The sequence below is a fragment of the Neovison vison genome, chromosome 13 (assembly GCF_020171115.1).
Source record: "Neovison vison isolate M4711 chromosome 13, ASM_NN_V1, whole genome shotgun sequence".
In the NCBI taxonomy this organism is placed as follows: domain Eukaryota; kingdom Metazoa; phylum Chordata; class Mammalia; order Carnivora; family Mustelidae; genus Neogale; species Neogale vison.
The window spans coordinates 81,759,240-81,775,915 of record NC_058103.1 but is presented as its reverse complement, the minus strand read 5'-3'; the positions used below and the strand labels follow the sequence as shown (position 1 = coordinate 81,775,915).

Here is a 16,676-nt window from a genome sequence, read left to right as displayed (position 1 = left end):
TTTTTGAGGAGCTCTCCTTTTAGTTTTCCACAGTTGGGTCTACCAGTTCACTATCCCACCAACAGTCTCAAGGGTTCCTTTTTTTCCCCTATATCCTCATCAACATTTGTTATTTTTTTTATTTAGCCACTCTGACAGGTGTGAGGTAATACTCATTGTGGTTTTGATTTGCATTTCTCTGATGATGAGTAATGTTGAGCATCTTTTCATGTGTCTGCTGGACATCTGTATGTCATCTTTAGAAGAATATCTATCCAGGTTCTCTGCCCATTTTCAGTTGGTTTAAGGGGGAGTGGGTTGGTGTTGATTTGCATAAGTTCTTCATATATATATATATATATAGATATAGATAATTTTAATCAGAAGTTCTTTATGTATTTTGGATATTAACCCCTTATCAGATAAATCTTTACAAATATCTTCTCCCATTTACTAGGCTGTCACTTTGTCTTGTTGATGATTTCCTTCACTGCAAAATCTTTTTATTTTGATGTGTTCCTGATAATTTTATTTTACTTATGCTTCCCTTGACACAGGACACAGAGAAAAATGTTTCTACAGCTGATGACAAAAAGATTATTGCCTATGGTTTAAGAATTTAATGGTTTTAGTTCTCACATTTATCTTTTTAATCCATTTTGAGTTTATTTTTGTGTGTAGTGTAAGAAGATGGTCCAGGTTTATTCTTTTGCATGTAGCTGTCCAGTTTTCCCAACACCAATTGTTGAAGAGATTCTCTTTTTCCCATTGTGTATTCTTGCTTCCTATGTAGATTAATTGACCATATAATCACGGGTTTATTTCTGGATTCTCTGTTCTATTTCATTGATCTGTATGTCTGTTTTTGTGCCAGTACCATACAGTTTTGAGTACTGTAACTGTATAATATGTCTTAAGATCTGGGATTGTGATACCTCCAGTTTTGTTCTTCTTTTTCAAGATTACTTTGGCTATTAAGGGTCTTTTATAGTTCCATCCAAGTTTTAGTATTATTTGTTATGGATCTGTGAAAAATATTGGCATTTTGATAGGGATTGCATTAACTCTGTAGAATGCTTTGGGTAATATTGACATTATAAAAATAATTATTCTTCTAATCCAGGAGCATGGAATATCTTCATTTCTTTGTGTCCTCTTCATTTTCTTTTATCAATCAGTTTTTTATATTTTAGAGTATAGGTCTTTCATCCCTTTGTTTAGGTTTATTCCTACATATCTTATTTTCGGTGCAATTGTAAATAAGATTGTTAATTTCTCTTTCTGATGTTTCATTATTAGTATGTAAAATGCATACCAAACACATACCAAAGAACACATACCAAGAAACACATACCAAAACACATTTTGGTAACTGACTTTGTATCTTGAAACTTTACTATATTTATCAGTTCTAGTAGTTATTTTGGTGGAATATTTTGGGTTTTCTATGTATAGTATCATGTAATCTGCAAATAGTGGAAGTTTTACTTCTTGCTCACTAGTTTCTATGCCTTTCATTTCTTTTTCTTGTCTTATAGTACTTGTACTTGTAGTACTATGCTGAAGAGAGGTGGTGAGAGTGGACATCCTTGTGTTTTCCTGACTGTAGAGGAAAAGCACTCAATTTTTCCCCATTTAGGATGATGTTGGCTGTGAGTTTTTCATATATGGGCTTTACTATATTGAGGTATGTTCCCTTTAAACTTATTTTGTTGAGGGTTTTTATTATGAATGGATGCCGTACTTTGTCAAATGCTTTTTCTGAGTCTATTGAAATGACCATATGGTTCTTATCCATTCTCTTACTGATGTGATGTATCATATTGATTGATTTGTGAATATTGAACCATCTTTGTAGCCAAGGGGTAAATTCTATTTGATTTTGGCAATTTTTTTAAATGTATTTTTGGATTTGGTTTGCTAGTATTTTGCTGAGGAGTTTTGCCTCTATGTTCATCAGGGATAATGATGAACATTTAGTAGTGTCTTTATTTGGTTTTGGTATCAGGATAATGCTGGCTTCATAGAATGAATTTGGAAGTTTTCTTTCCTCTTCTAGATTTTGGAACTGTTTGGGAAGAATAAGTATTAACTCTTCTTTAAATGTTTGGTAGAATTCCCCCATGAAGTCATCTGGTTCTAGCCTTCTGTTGGGAGTTTTTTGATTACTGATTCAATTTCTTTGCTGCTTATCAGTCTATTCAAATTTAATATTCCTATTTCAGTTTGGTAATTATGTTTCTAGGAATAAATCCATTTCTTCTAGGTTGTCTGATTTGTGGGCATATAGTTTTTCATAATGTTCTCATAATTATTTGTACTTTTGTGGTGTTATTTCTCCTCTCCTATTTCTGATTTTATTTGGGTCCTTTCTTTTTTTCCTGATGAGTCTAGCTAGAGGTTTATCAATTTTTTTTGGTTGTTTTTCTCTGTTTGTTTCAGAGACCCAGATCCTGGTTCCATTGATCAGTTCTAAGTTTCTATATCATTTTTTTTTGGGGGGGGGGCTCAGATCCTGATTATTTCCTTTCTTCTGCTGGATTTTGGGTTCATTTGTTCTTTTTCTAGCTCCTTTAAGTGTATAGTTGCTTATTTGAGATTTTTCTTGCTTCTTCATGTAGGCCTGTATGGCTATAAGCATCCCTTTTAGAACTGCTTCTGCTGCATACCAAAGGTTTTAGACCATTCTTTTTTCATTTTCAGTTGTTTCCATGTACTTTAATTCATCCTTTATGTTGTGGTTGACTCACTCATTGTTTAGTAGCATGCTTTTTAACCTCCATGTATTTATGGTGTTTCCAGTTTTCTTGTGGTTGAGTTCTAGTTGCATAATGTTCTGTTCAGAAAAGATTCATGATAGGATTTCCATCTTCTTGAATTTGCTGAGGGCCTGTTTTGTGGCATAATAGGTGATTCATTCTGGAGAATATTCCACGTGCATTTGAAAAGAATGTGCATTCGGCTGTTTTAGGATAGAATGGTCTAAATATATCTGTTAAATCCATCTGACCCCTTGTTTCATTCAAAGTTCATTGTTTCCTGGTGAATTTTCTGTTGAGCTGATCTGTCCTTTGACATGAGTGTGATGTTAAATGCCCCCACTCTTGTTGTATTATTATTGATATGTTTCTTTCATTTGTTATTAACTATTTTCTGGGTTTGGGTGCTCCTATGTTTGGTGCATAAACATTTAACAATTGTTATATCTTCTTGTTCGATAGTCCCCATTATTATTATCTAGTGCCCTTTGTCTCTTGGTACAGTCTTTGTTTTAAAAGTCTAGTTTGTCTATCATAAATATTGCTACAAGAGCTCTCTTTTGACAATGATTTGAATGATAGATATTTATCCATCCCCTCGTTTTTAATCTTTAAGTATCTTTAGGCCTAAGTCTCTGGTAGGCAGTACATAGAATGGTCTTGTTTCTTTATTCATTCTGTTACCCTGTGTCTTTTGATTAGTCTATTTACATTCAAAGGAATTATTGGTAAGTATTTATTGCCATTTTATTACTTGTTTGTGGTTGTTTCTGAAGATCTTCCTTGATCCTTTGTCTTTCATGTTTTGCTGATTTTCATTAGTAATATATTTGGATTGATTTCTTTGCATATTTATTTAGCTGTTTTTGATATATGGTTGCCATGAGGTTTTTATTTAGCCTCTTCTGCATATAGCAGTCTATATTAAGTTGATGTTCCTTTAAATTTGAACCCATTCTTACTCCTCCCCATGTTTTAGGTATGTTATTATATCTTGTATCTTTTTTTGTGTGAGGTCCTTGAATGATTTTTATTTAATTTTCAAATTTATTTATTTATTTATTTTAAATAAACATATTATGTATTTTTATCCCCAGGGGTACAGGTCTGTGAATCGCCAGCTTTACACACTTCACAGCACTCACTATAGCACATACCCTCCCCAATGTCTATAAATCCACCCCCTTCTCCCAACCCCCCTCCCCCCAGCAACCCTCAGTTTGTTTTGTGAGATTAAGAGTCACTTATGGGGGGCGCCTGGGTGGCTCAGTGGGTTAAAGCCTCTGCCTTCAGCTTGGGCCATGATTCCAGGGTCCTGGGATCGAGCCCTGCATCGGGCTCTCTGCTCAGCAGGGAGCCTGCCTCCTCTGTCTCTCTCTCTCTCTCTGCCTGCTTGTGATCTCTCTCTGTCAAATAAGTTAATAAAAAATCTTTAAAAAAGAAAAAGAGTCACTTACGGTTTGTCTCCCTCCCAAATCCCATCTTATATCATTTATTCTTCTCCTACCCCCTTAACCCCCCACCATGTTGCATCTCCACTTCCTCATATCAGGGAGATCATATGATAGTTGTCTTTCTCCGATTGACTTATTTCACTAAGCATGATACCCCCTAGTTCCATCCACGTCATTGCAAATGGCAACATTTCATTTTTGATGGCTGCATAGTATTCCATTGTGTATATATACCACTTCTTCTTTATCCATTCATCTGTTGATGGACATCTAGGTTCTTTCCATAGTTTGGCTATTGTGGACATTGCTGCTATAAACATTCGGGTACACATGCCTCTTCGGATCACTACATTTGTAACTTTAGGGCAATTGCTGGGTCGTGGGGTAGTCTATTTTCAACTTTCTGAGGAACCTCCATGCTGTTTTCCAGAGTGGTTGTACCAGCTTGCATTCCCACCAACAGTGTAGGAGGGTTCCCCTTTTTCTGCATCCTCGCCAGCATCTGTCCTTTCCTGACTTGTTAATTTTAGCCATTCTGACTGGTGTGAGGTGATATCTCATTGTGGTTTTGATTTGTATTTCCCTGATGCCGAGTGACGTGGAGAACTTTTTTGTGTGTCTGTTGGCCATCTGGATGTCTTCTTTGCAGAAATGTCTGTTCATGTCTTCTGCCCGTTTCTTGATTGGATTATTTGTTCTTTGGGTACTGAGTTTGCTAAGTTCTTTATAGATTTTGGACACTAGCCCTTTATCTGATATGTCATTTGCAAATATCTTCTCCCATTCTGTCAGTTGTCTTTTGGTTTTGTTAACTGTTTCCTTTGCTGTGAAAAAGCTTTTGATCTTGATGAAATCCCAAGAATTCATTATTGCCCTTACTTCCCTTGCCTTTGGCGATGTTCCCAGGAAGAAGTTGCTGCGGCTGAGGTTGAAGAGGTTGCTGCCTGTGTTCTCTTCAAGGATTTTGAGGGATTCCTTTCTCACATTGAGGTCCTTCATCCATTTTGAGTCTATTCTCATGTGTGGTATAAGGAAATGGTCCAATTTCATTTTTCTGCATGTGGCCGTCCAATTGTCCCAACACCATTTGTTGAAGAGGCTGTCTTTTTTCCATTGTACATTCTTTCCTGCTTTGTCGAAGAAGAGTTGACCATAGAGTTGAGGGTCTATTTCTGGGCTCTCTGTTCTGTTCCATTGATCTATGTTCCTATTTTTGTGCCCGTACCATGCTGTCTTGATGATGACAGCTTTGTAATAGAGATTTAAGTCCAGAATTGTGATGCCACCAACTTTGGCTTTCTTTTTCAATATTCCTTTGGCTATTCGAGGGCTTTTCTGGTTCCATATAAATTTTAGGATTATTTGTTCCATTTCCCTGAAAAAAAAATTGGTGCTATTTTGATAGGCAGTGCAATAAATGTGTAGATTGCTTTAGGTAGCATAGACATTTTCACAATATTTGTTCTTCCAATCCAGGAGCATGGAACATTTTTCCATTTCTTTGTGTCTTCCTCAGTTTCTTTCATGAGTCCTTTATAGTTTTCTGAGTATAGATTCTTTGCCTCTTTGGTTAGGTTTATTCCTAGGTATCTTATGGTTTGGGGTGCAGTTGTAAATGGGATTGACTCCTTAATTTCTCTTTCTTCTGTCTTGTTGTTGGTGTAGAGAAATGCAACTGATTTCTGTGCATTGATTTTATATCCTGACACTTTACTGAATTCCTGTACAAGTTCTAGCAGTTTTGGAGTGGAGTCTTTTGGGTTTTCCACATAGAGTATCATATCATCTGCGAAGAGTGATAGTTTGACTTCTTCTTTGCCAATTTGGATGCCTTTAATTTTCTTTTGTTGTCTGACTGCTGAGGCTAGGACTTCTAGTACTATGTTTAACAGCAGTGGTGATAATGGACATCCCTGGCGTTTTCCTTTCAAAAGCTTTCAGTTTTTCTCCATTGAGAATGATATTTGCAGTGAGTTTTTCATAGATGGCTTTGATGATATTGAGGTATGTGCCCTCTATCCCTACACTTTGAAGAGTTTTGATCAGGAAGGGATGCTGTACTTTGTCACATGCTTTTTCAGCATCTATTGAGAGTATCATATGGTTCTTGTTTTTTCTTTTATTAATGTGTTGTATCACATTGATTGATTTGCAGATGTTGAACCAGCCTTGTAGCCCTGGAATAAATCCCACTTGGTTGTGGTGAATAATCCTTTTAATGTACTTTTGGATCCTATTGTCTAGTATTTTGGCAAGAATTTTCGCATCTGTGTTCATCAAGGATATTGGTCTGTAATTCTCTTTTGATGGGATCCTTGTCTGGTTTTGGGATCAAGGTGATGATGGACTCATAAAATGAGTTTGGAAGTTTTCTTTCCATTTCTACTTTTTTGGAAGAGTTTCAGGAGAATAGGAATTAGTTCTTCTTTAAATGTTTGGTAGAATTCCCCTGGGAAGCCGTTTGGCCCTGGGCTTTTGTTTGTTTGGAGATTTTTGATGACTGTTTCAATCTCCTTATTGGCTGTGGGTCTGTTCAGGTTTTCTATTTCTTCCTGGTTCAGTTGTGGTAGTTTATATGTCTCTAGAAATGCATTCATTTCTTCCAGATTGTCAAATTTGTTGGCGTAGAGTTGCTCATAGTATGATCTTATAATTGTCTGTATTTCTTTGGTGTTAGTTGTGATATCTCCTCTTTCATTCATGATTTTATATATTTGGGTCCTTTCTCTTTTCTTTTGGAGAAGTCTGGCCAGGGTTTTATCAATCTTATTAATTCTGTCAAAGAACCAGCTCCTGGTTTTGTTGATTTGTTCTATTGTTTTTTTGTTTTCTATTTCATTGATTTCTGCTCTGATCTTTATGATTTCTCTTCTCCTGCTGGGTTTAGGCTTTCTTTCTTGTTCTTTCTCCATCTCCTTTAGGTGTAGTGTTAGGTTGTATACTTGTGACCTTTCGTGTTTCTTTTTTTTTCTTTTTCTTTTTTTTTCGTGTTTCTTAAGAAAGGCTTGTACTGCTATATATTTTCCTCTCAGGACTGCCTTTGTTGTGGCCCACAGATTTTGAACTGTTGTGGTTTCATTATCTTTTGTTTCCATAAATTTTTTCAATTCATCTTTAATTTCCTGGTTGACCCATTCATTCTTCAGATGATGCTGTTTAGTCTCCCTGTATTTGGGTTCTTTCCAAAGAAAGAATCTATATGCTGCCTATGAAAAACTCACTTAAAATAGGAGCTTGGACGGGACGCCTGGGTGGCTCAGTGGGTTAAGCCGCTGCCTTCGGCTCAGGTCATGATCTCAGGGTCCTGGGATCGAGTCCCACATCGGGCTCTCTGCTCGGCAGGGAGCCTGCTTCCCTCTCCTTCTCTCTCTGCCTGCCTCTCTGTCTACTTGTGATCTCTTTCTCTGTCAAATAAATAAATAAAATATTAAAAAAAAATAGGAGCTTGGAAAAAGGGCAGAGTAGGAGGACCCTGAGTTTTCCCTGTCTCATGTTTACAACTAGATATTCTCCATTTCCAAGCCAATGAACTGGAGAGTGATCTGAAGACTCCACAACTAAATATACAGCAGAAGCGGCATCTAAAAGGAAGTTCAGAAAGGCAAAAGGAGGCTGCCCACAGAAGAGATGCAGCTGTGCACACGGAAGGCAGAGAAACAGGCCCTCATATGGGAAGGATTAATTCCCATAATGTTTGGGTTCAAAAAAAGCAGAGGGTCATAATTTTGTGAATTCTTAAAACCAGTAGGACTTGGAGCCTGGAATTCTAACAGTCAACCAACTCAGCACTGGGTGAGCCAGGAAGACAATAGCTAGCTTGCCCCCACCTCTTTAAACAGCCTGCAGAGAGTCAACATTACATAACATTAGGGGCAAGTGGGAGAAATGTTCATACTGATTTCTGAGTTTATTGGGGGATTTTTCCAAAAAACAAGGGAGATGGAAGGTGCCCTTTTCCTCCACAGACCCCCCAGCATAAACACAGAGCTACCTGTGGGAGGCAAGACTCCAACAAACATTTGCTACCTAGCCTCCTAGCAATGCATCATGCCCACCAAGTCTTCTTTAAGTTTTGAGAATTAAAATATGGTTCACTGTGAATTTCTTTGGATTCCTATCTGGATCTGGGTGATTGTTTTCTTTTATAGCCATTATTTCTTCCAGTAAGCTTTCTGCCACTTTTTCTTCTCTCTTCAGACCCCCTATAATGCAAATACTGGTCCTTTCAGTTATCTTTGCTCTTTTCTTTTTTAAAATTTTCTTTTATTTAGATTCAGAGGTAGAATCAGAATGGCTAAAATCAATGTCAGGAAACAACAAATGCTGTCAAGGAGATAAAGAACAGGGAACCTTCTTACACTGCTGGTGGGAATGCAAGCTGGTACAGCCACTCTGGAAAACAGTATGGAGGTTCCTCAAAAAGATGAAAATAGAGCTATCCTATGACCCAGAAATTGCTCTGCTAGTTATTTACCCAAAGGATACATTGCTATCTTAAACCTGAGCTCACTATTTCTTCTTATTTTCACCCCCAAGTCAGTATAATTTAGTCATCTGTGAATAACTGGTCAGATAATTATCTTAAATTCCTTACCTGTATGTCTTCCAACCTGTATGGGGAGTTATGTGATAAGGCATATCCTCAACATTTTATTTTCTTCTTGCACACAATCTCAAGATGAGAGGTGAGAAACTTCTTCTTTACCATGAACCATATAGATCCTGAGGAGTAAGCCCAAGCTTCTGTAAATTTTCTGCAATTAGAATCACAATCTTAGGCTGGTGTAATATTGCCAGCAGATTATATTGTTTTGGTAATGCTTTTAGGTTAGAGATATTTCTGCTGAGATGAAATCAAATATACAAAATACACTTGAAATAGAGATTCCCAGAGAGCTTTAAGTTGGGAGAAAATATTGGTTGTACTCTGGGGATGGTGCACTTAAAGCAGCTGCAAAGGAGATAGTTAACTTTGAGGCTGTTGGCTTTTATAGCTACTGCACAACCGAGATGGTTAGAGAGGGGAATGAGAATAACTCCAAGTTAAAACTGTAAAAGATAAAATTTAAAAAGAAACCCATCATTTCACTGAGGTTCACAATTTCCTCTGGGATATGTGATTTTCTAGTTCAATCTCTTATTTCAATTAATTACCAGAGTTCTGAAATGCCTGTTTTTAGTTGCTTTGCCACTTATTTTCATGGTTTTTGTGGGAGAGTTCACCAAAGGTCTCTTTCTACCATCCTGGAAATCCATCTTTATGTAGCCCTTTGTGCTCTGTTCAAGCACAGCTTATGGGGACAAGTGACTCACCAGCTTAGATGCCTAAGGTGACTGGACTGGTGAGCTGACAAAAGGCCCATGTGTCCACGGAGGAACCAATCCAGGTGGCTGAGACTTTTTCCTTTGTTCTTCCAGAGCTGGAAAATCAGGGGAATCTCAAAATCCTGGACATAGTAGGTATCTCAACAATTCATTATATGTATTATTTTAGTTTGAATAATTAGTAAAAGATGGCATATCAATAGCTAATTCTGGGAAGTATCCCTTTTTCTATATATCCATTGTAACTATGGTAAACAGTTCTCAGGTTTGACTATGGCTTTCTCACTCAATTGACTATCTTATCTCTAAGCTTTTCTTTGGAATATCACTCAACCTGCATATAGTAGTAGTTCAAATGAAAAGAGGGTGCTAAATCCACAAAGGATAACATATCAGTGCAAGATAAGAGTCAGTGCATAAATGCCCTTCTCCCATTCTCCAGAGAGGGTATTTGTGAAGCTATTTCTGGAGGTGAAAGCTATGAAGAGCCTTCTCAGACATTATGTGTAATAGAGAAGCGGCGGCCCCAAACTATTGAGTACTGACCCCTGTGAGGACAGTAGACCAAATAGCCAGTGGGAGCCATGCTTCCGACTGGACAAAGAGGCAGATAGACAATAATGTAGGGATCAGGGGTAGGGCAGTAGTAGTTTTGTGGTACCCCATGCAGTACTTTACATAGTACTTAGCTTTCTAAAAGTTTCTACCCATTAATAAGTAGACATTAAGGATTTCAGCTTTTGAAGGAAAGATATTGGGACTTGACAAAAAATATAGTAGACTTGGGGGAAAATTGTGAGAATTCACTGGTACACTTATGTTCATTTTAGGGAGGTTTTTCAGATGCCTTTAGATTCTGAGTAACAAAGAGACTATGGACTCTGAAAAACAGTCTGAGGGGTTTGAAGTGGCGGGGGGGGTGGGAGGTTGGGGTATCAGGTGGTGGGTATTATAGAGGGCACGGCTTGCATGGAGCACTGGGTGTGGTGAAAAAATAATGAATACTGTTTTTCTGAAAATAAATAAATTGGAAAAAAAAAGGGATGAGGGTGGGGGAGGGTATAAGAAGGTGATGGATATTAAGGAAGGTATGTGTTACAATGAGCACTAGATGTTACAAACAATAAAACCTTAAATATTACAAAAAAAAAAAAAAAACCAACTGCTTAAAGTCACCACCTGAAAGTCCAAGTTTTGCTGTGGCAAATAACCGATCACAACTGAAACTGTATCTTTCTAATCTAAATAGGTTACAGATCTGCCATTTTGCAAAAATGCTGCATTGTTTTTTGTGAAAAGATTAAGCCAATGATATGCAAGAGGAAGTTTGTTATTCCTGTATGCAAACGAACATTTGGGTAGCAGTTAGAAAACAGAAACAGATCAGTAAATTCAGACCTACTCAGTCTCAAAACAGGATGCGCTTTGACTTGAAAGGTAACTACAGGAGGCACTTAGTAACACTTAACCATGGTGAATTAACTTATGGCTAATAGGATACTCATTGGAATACTCATTGATTGGAATAAATTTGCCTATCACTTGAAGCTTTTTATTCTTCAAAACTAAATTGGTCAGTGGTCCTACCGCTCTTAACACTGACATTTCCCAAGGAGGTAGAACTGTGGTTGCCCACACAGATACCCTTTATTTATGTCCTTTCCTGTACAGCAGGTATTGGTTTCATTTCTTCCACATATAGGACCCTCCAAAATTTAGACAGTATTTCCAAATGTTTTATGTTTTTAAAGATTTTATTTGACAGATCACAAGTAGGCAGAGAGAGAGGGGGAAGCAGGCTCCACGCTGAACAGAGAGCCTGGTGCAGGGCTCAATTCCAGGACCCTGAAATCATGACCTGAGCCGAAGGCAGAGGGCTAATGCACTGAGCCACCCAGGCACCGCTCCAAATGTTATGTCATTATAATACACTTACCAGTTCAGAGGAAAAAAAAAAAATTCTTTAAGGTAACTTTAAGCATTTTTATCAAAAGGACCACACTGCATTAAAAAATAACCTTTACAATTTCTATACACCAATAATGAAGCAACAGAAAGGGAAATTAAGGAATCAATTCCATTTATAATTGCACCCAAAACTATAAGATACCTAGGAATAAACCTAACCAAAGATGTAAAAAAAAAAACCTGTACTCTGGAAACTATAAAACACTAATGAAAGAAATTAAAGACAACATGAAGAAATAGGAAGACATTCCATGCTCATGAATTGGAAGAACAAATATTTTTTAAATGTCTATAGTACCCAAAGCAATCTACATATCTAATGCAATCTCTATCAAAATACCACCAGCATTTTCACAGAGCTAGAACAAACATTCCTAAAATGTTTATGGTACTACAGAAGACCCTGAATAGCCAAGGCAACCTTGAAAAAGTAAAGCAAAGCTAGAGGCATCACAATTCCATTCTTCAAGTTATATTATAGAGCTCTAGTGATAAAAACAGTATAGTGCTGGTACAAAAAATGGATCAATGAACAGAATAAAAAGCCCAGAAATGAACCTACAACTATATGGGCAATTAGTCTTTGACAAATCAGGAAAGAATATCCAATGGAAAAAAAAAAAAAAAAGTCTCTTCAACAAATGGTGTTAGGAAACCTGGATGGCAACATGCAAAAGAATAAACCTGAATCACTTTCCTATACCATACACAAAAATAAATTCAGAATAGATGAAAGACCTAAATGGAGACAGGAAATGATTAAAATCCTAGAAGAGAACACAGACAGTAACCTGACATTCGCTGTTGCAAATTTTTACTAGATGGGTCTCTTGAAGCAAGGGAAACAAAAATAAACTGCTGGAAATTGATTAAAACAAAAAGCTTCTGCACAGCAAAAGAAAGATTCAACAAAACTAAAAAGCAACCAACAGAAGGGGAGAAGATGTTTGCAAATGACATAATTGATAAACAGTATCCAAAATATATAAAGAACTTATCACTCAAACTCAACTCCCAAAAAACAATTTAAAAATGGGCAGAAGATATTTTCAGACTACAATGCTCTGAAGCTAGAAGTCAATGACAAGAGGAAATTTGGAAAGAACCCAAATACATGGAGAGTAAATAGCATCCTTCTAAAGAATGAATGGGTCCAGGAAATTGAAGAAGAATTGAAAAAATTCATGGAGACAAATGAAAATGAAAACACAACTGTTCAAAATCTGTGGGACAGAACAAAGACAGTCCTGAGAGGATAATATATAGTGGTACAAGCCTTTCTCAAGAAATAAGAAAGGTCTCAAGTATACAACCTAAACCTACACCTAAACGAGCTGGAGAAAAAATAAGAAAGAAACCCTAAAGCCAGCTGGAGAAGAGAAATAATAATATCAGAACAGAAATAAATGAAATAGAATCAACAACAAAACAATAGAACAAACCAACAAAGCTAGGAGCTGGTTCTTTGACAGAATTAATAAGATTGATAAAACCCTGGCCAGACTTCTCAAAAAGAAAAGAGAAAGGACCCAAATAAATAAAATCGTGAATGAAGGAGGAGAATTCACAAGTAACACCAAAGAAATACAGACAATTATAAGAACATACTATGAGCAACTCTACGCCAACAAATTTGACAATCTGGAAGAAATGGATGCATTTCTAGAGACATATAAACTACGACAACTGAACCAGGAAGAAATAGAAAACCTGAACAGACCCATAACCAGTAAGGAGATTGAAACAGTCATCAAAAGTCTCCAAACAAGAGGAGGAGTCAAGATGGCGGAGAAGTAGCAGGCTGAGACTACTTCAGCTAGCAGGAGATCAGCTAGAGAGCTTATCTAAAGATTGCAAACACCTGCAAATCCATCAGCAGATTGAAGAGAAGAAGAACAGCAATTCTAGAAACAGAAAAACAACCACTTTCTGAAAGGTAGGACTGGCAGAGAAGTAAATCCAAAGCGACGGGAAGATAGACCCCGGGGGGAGGGGCCGGCTCCCGGCAAGCGGCGGAGCACAAAATCAGGACTTTTAAAAGTCTGTGCCACTGAGGGACATCGCTCCAGAGGCTAAACTGGGGCAAAGCCCACGCGGGGTCAGCGTGGCCTCGGGTCTCGCAGGGTCAAAGAAGGATCAGGAGTGTCTGAGTGTTGCAGAGCTTGCGGATATTGGAACGGGAGGGCCGGCTACAGAACAGAGCCGACAGTTAGCTCACAGCTCGGTGTTGCCTTGAGCCAGTCGTGGGCTCGGTGAGCTCGGAGCGCAGCCGGAGGTTGGGCAGACGGGAGTTACTAGAAGCTGCTCGCTGAGGGCGCACTGGGGAGCGGGGCCCAGGGCTTTCGGCTCCTCCGGGCCGGAGACCAGGGAGCCGCCGTTTGTATTCCCATCCTCCGGAACTCTACGGAAAGCGCTTAGGGAACAAAAGCTCCTGAAAGCAAAGCCGAGCAGATCACTCAGCCCGGCCCCTGCTAAGGGCGGTGCAATTCCGCCTGGGGCAAAGACACTTGAGAATCACTACAACAGGCCCCTCCCCAGAAGATCAACAAGAAATCCAGGCAAGACCAAGTTCACCTACCAAGGAGTGCAGTTTCAATACCAAGGAGAGCAGCAGAATTCCAGAGGAGGAGAAAACAAACCACGGAACTCATGGCTTTCTCCCTGTGATTTTTTAGTCTTGCAGTTAATTTAATTTTTTTCTTTTTCATTTTTTTTCTCTTCTTCTGCTAAAATTTTTTTAAACTTTTACCCTTTTCTTTTTTAACGTTTTTTAACTAGTTTATGTAATATATATACATATATTTTTCTTTTTTATACTTTTTTATTCATTTTTATTTAATTATTTTTTCCTCTTTTTTTCTTTCTTTATTTTTGAACCTCTTTTTATACCCAAATCAGAAGAGACCCCAATCAGAAGAGATTGGGAGATCCCAATCAGAAGAGATCCCAACCAGAAAAGATCCCTCACCCAATCGTGAGGGGGGAGAAATCCCCCCTCACGATTTGGGATCTCTTCTGATTTGGTTAAAGCATATTTTCCTGGGATTGTTGCCACCCTATTAGTATTTTACTTGCTCCTTCATATACTCTTAGCTGGACAAAATGACAAGGCGGAAAAATTCACAACAAAAAAAAGAACAAGAGGCAGTACCGAAGGCTAGGGACCTAAGCAATGCAGACATTGGTAATATGTCAGATCTAGAGTTCAAAATGACAATCCTCAAGGTTCTAGCCGGGCTTGAAAAAAGCATTGAAGATATTAGAGAAACCCTCTCCAGAGATATAAAAGCCCTTTCTGGAGAAATAAAAGAACTAAAATCTAACCAAGTTGAAATCAAAAAAGCTATTAATGAAGTTCAATCAAAAATGGAGGCTCTCACTGCTAGGATAAATGAGGCAGAAGAAAGAACTAGCGATATAGAAGACCAAATGACAGAGAATAAAGAAGATGAGCAAAAGAGGGACAAACAGCTACTGGACCATGAGGGGAGAATTCGAGAGATAAGTGACACCATAAGACGAAACAACATTAGAATAATTGGGATTCCAGAAGAAGAAGAAAGAGAGAGGGGAGCAGAAGGTATACTGGAGAGAATTATTGGGGAGAATTTCCCCAATATGGCAAAGGGAACGAGCATCAAAATTCAGGAGGTTCAGAGAACGCCCCTCAAAATCAATAAGAATAGGCCCCCACCCCGTCACTTAATAGTAAAATTTACAAGCCTTAGTGACAAAGAGCAAATCCTGAAAGCAGCCGGGGAAAAGAAGTCTGTAACATACAATGGTAAAAGTATTAGATTGGCAGTTGACTTATCCACAGAGACCTGGCAGGCCAGAAAGAGCTGGCATGATATTTTCAGAGCACTAAACGAAAAAACATGCAGCCAAGAATACTATATCCAGCTAGGCTATCATTGAAAATAGAAGGAGAGATTAAAAGCTTCCAGGACAAACAAAAACTGAAAGAATTTGCGAACACCAAACCAGCTCTACAGGAAATACTGAAAGGGTTCCTCTAAGCAAAGAGAGAGCCTACAAGTGGTAGATCAGAAAGGATGAGAGACAATATACAGTAACAGTCACCTTACAGGCAATAAGATGGCACTAAAATCATTATCTCTCAATAGTTACCCTGAATGTTAATGGGCTAATGCCCCAATCAAAAGACACAGGGTATCAGAATGGATAAAAAAACAAAACCCATCTATATGTTGTCTCCAAGAAACTCATTTTAAGCCCGAAGACACCTCCAGATTTAAAGTGAGGGGGTGGAAAAGAATTTACCATGCTAATGGACATCAGAAAAAAGCAGGAGTGGCAATCCTTATATCAGATCAATTAGATTTTAAGCCAAAGACTATAATAAGAGATGAGGAAGGACACTATATCATACTCAAAGGGTCTGTCCAACAAGAAGATCTAACAATTTTAAATATCTATGCCCCAATGTGGGCGCAGCAAACTATATAAACCAATTAATAACAAAATCAAAGAAACACATCAACAATAATACAATAATAGTAGGGGACTTTAACACTCCCCTAACTGAAATGGACAGATCATCCAAGCAAAAGATCAACAGGGAAATAAAGGCCTTAAATGATACACTGGATGAGATGGACATCACAGATATATTCAGAACATTTCATCCCAAAGCAACAGAATACACATTCTTCTCTAGTGCACATGGAACATTCTCCAGAATAGATCACATCCTTGGTCCTAAATCAGGACTCAACCGGTATCAAAAGATTGGGATCATTCCCTGCATATTTTCAGACCACAATGCTCTGAAGCTAGAACTCAACCACAAGAGGAAGTTTGGAAAGAACACAAAAACATGGAGACTAAACAGCATCCTTCTAAAGAATGAATGGGTCAACCAGGAAATTAAAGAAGAATTGAAAAAAATCATGGAAACAAATGATAATGAAAATACAACGGTTCAAAATCTGTGGGACACAACAAAGGCAGTCCTGAGAGGAAAATAGATAGCAGTACAAGCTTTTCTCAAGAAACAAGAAAGGTCTCAGGTATACAACCTAACCCTACACCTAAAGGAGCTGGAGAAAGAACAAGAAAGAAACCCTAAGCCCAGCAGGAGAAGAGAACTCATAAAGATCAGAGCAGAAATCAATGAAATGGAAACCAAAAAAACAACAGAACAAATCAGCGAAACTAGGAGCTGGTT

At 38.0% G+C, this 16,676-nt stretch overlaps 1 long non-coding RNA gene across 2 annotated transcripts in view; it reads right to left on the bottom strand.

Moving 5' to 3' along the window:
- Positions 1-16,676, bottom strand: part of LOC122893156 — a 247,822-nt gene that overhangs the window by 59,332 nt on the left and 171,814 nt on the right. For both annotated transcript variants that reach the window (XR_006381590.1, XR_006381589.1), the window contains exons 3-4: positions 9,506-9,612; positions 8,787-8,946 (exon numbers count right to left, since the gene is read on the bottom strand). This is a non-coding gene — a long non-coding RNA (uncharacterized LOC122893156). The remainder of the gene's footprint in view (positions 1-8,786; positions 8,947-9,505; positions 9,613-16,676) is intronic.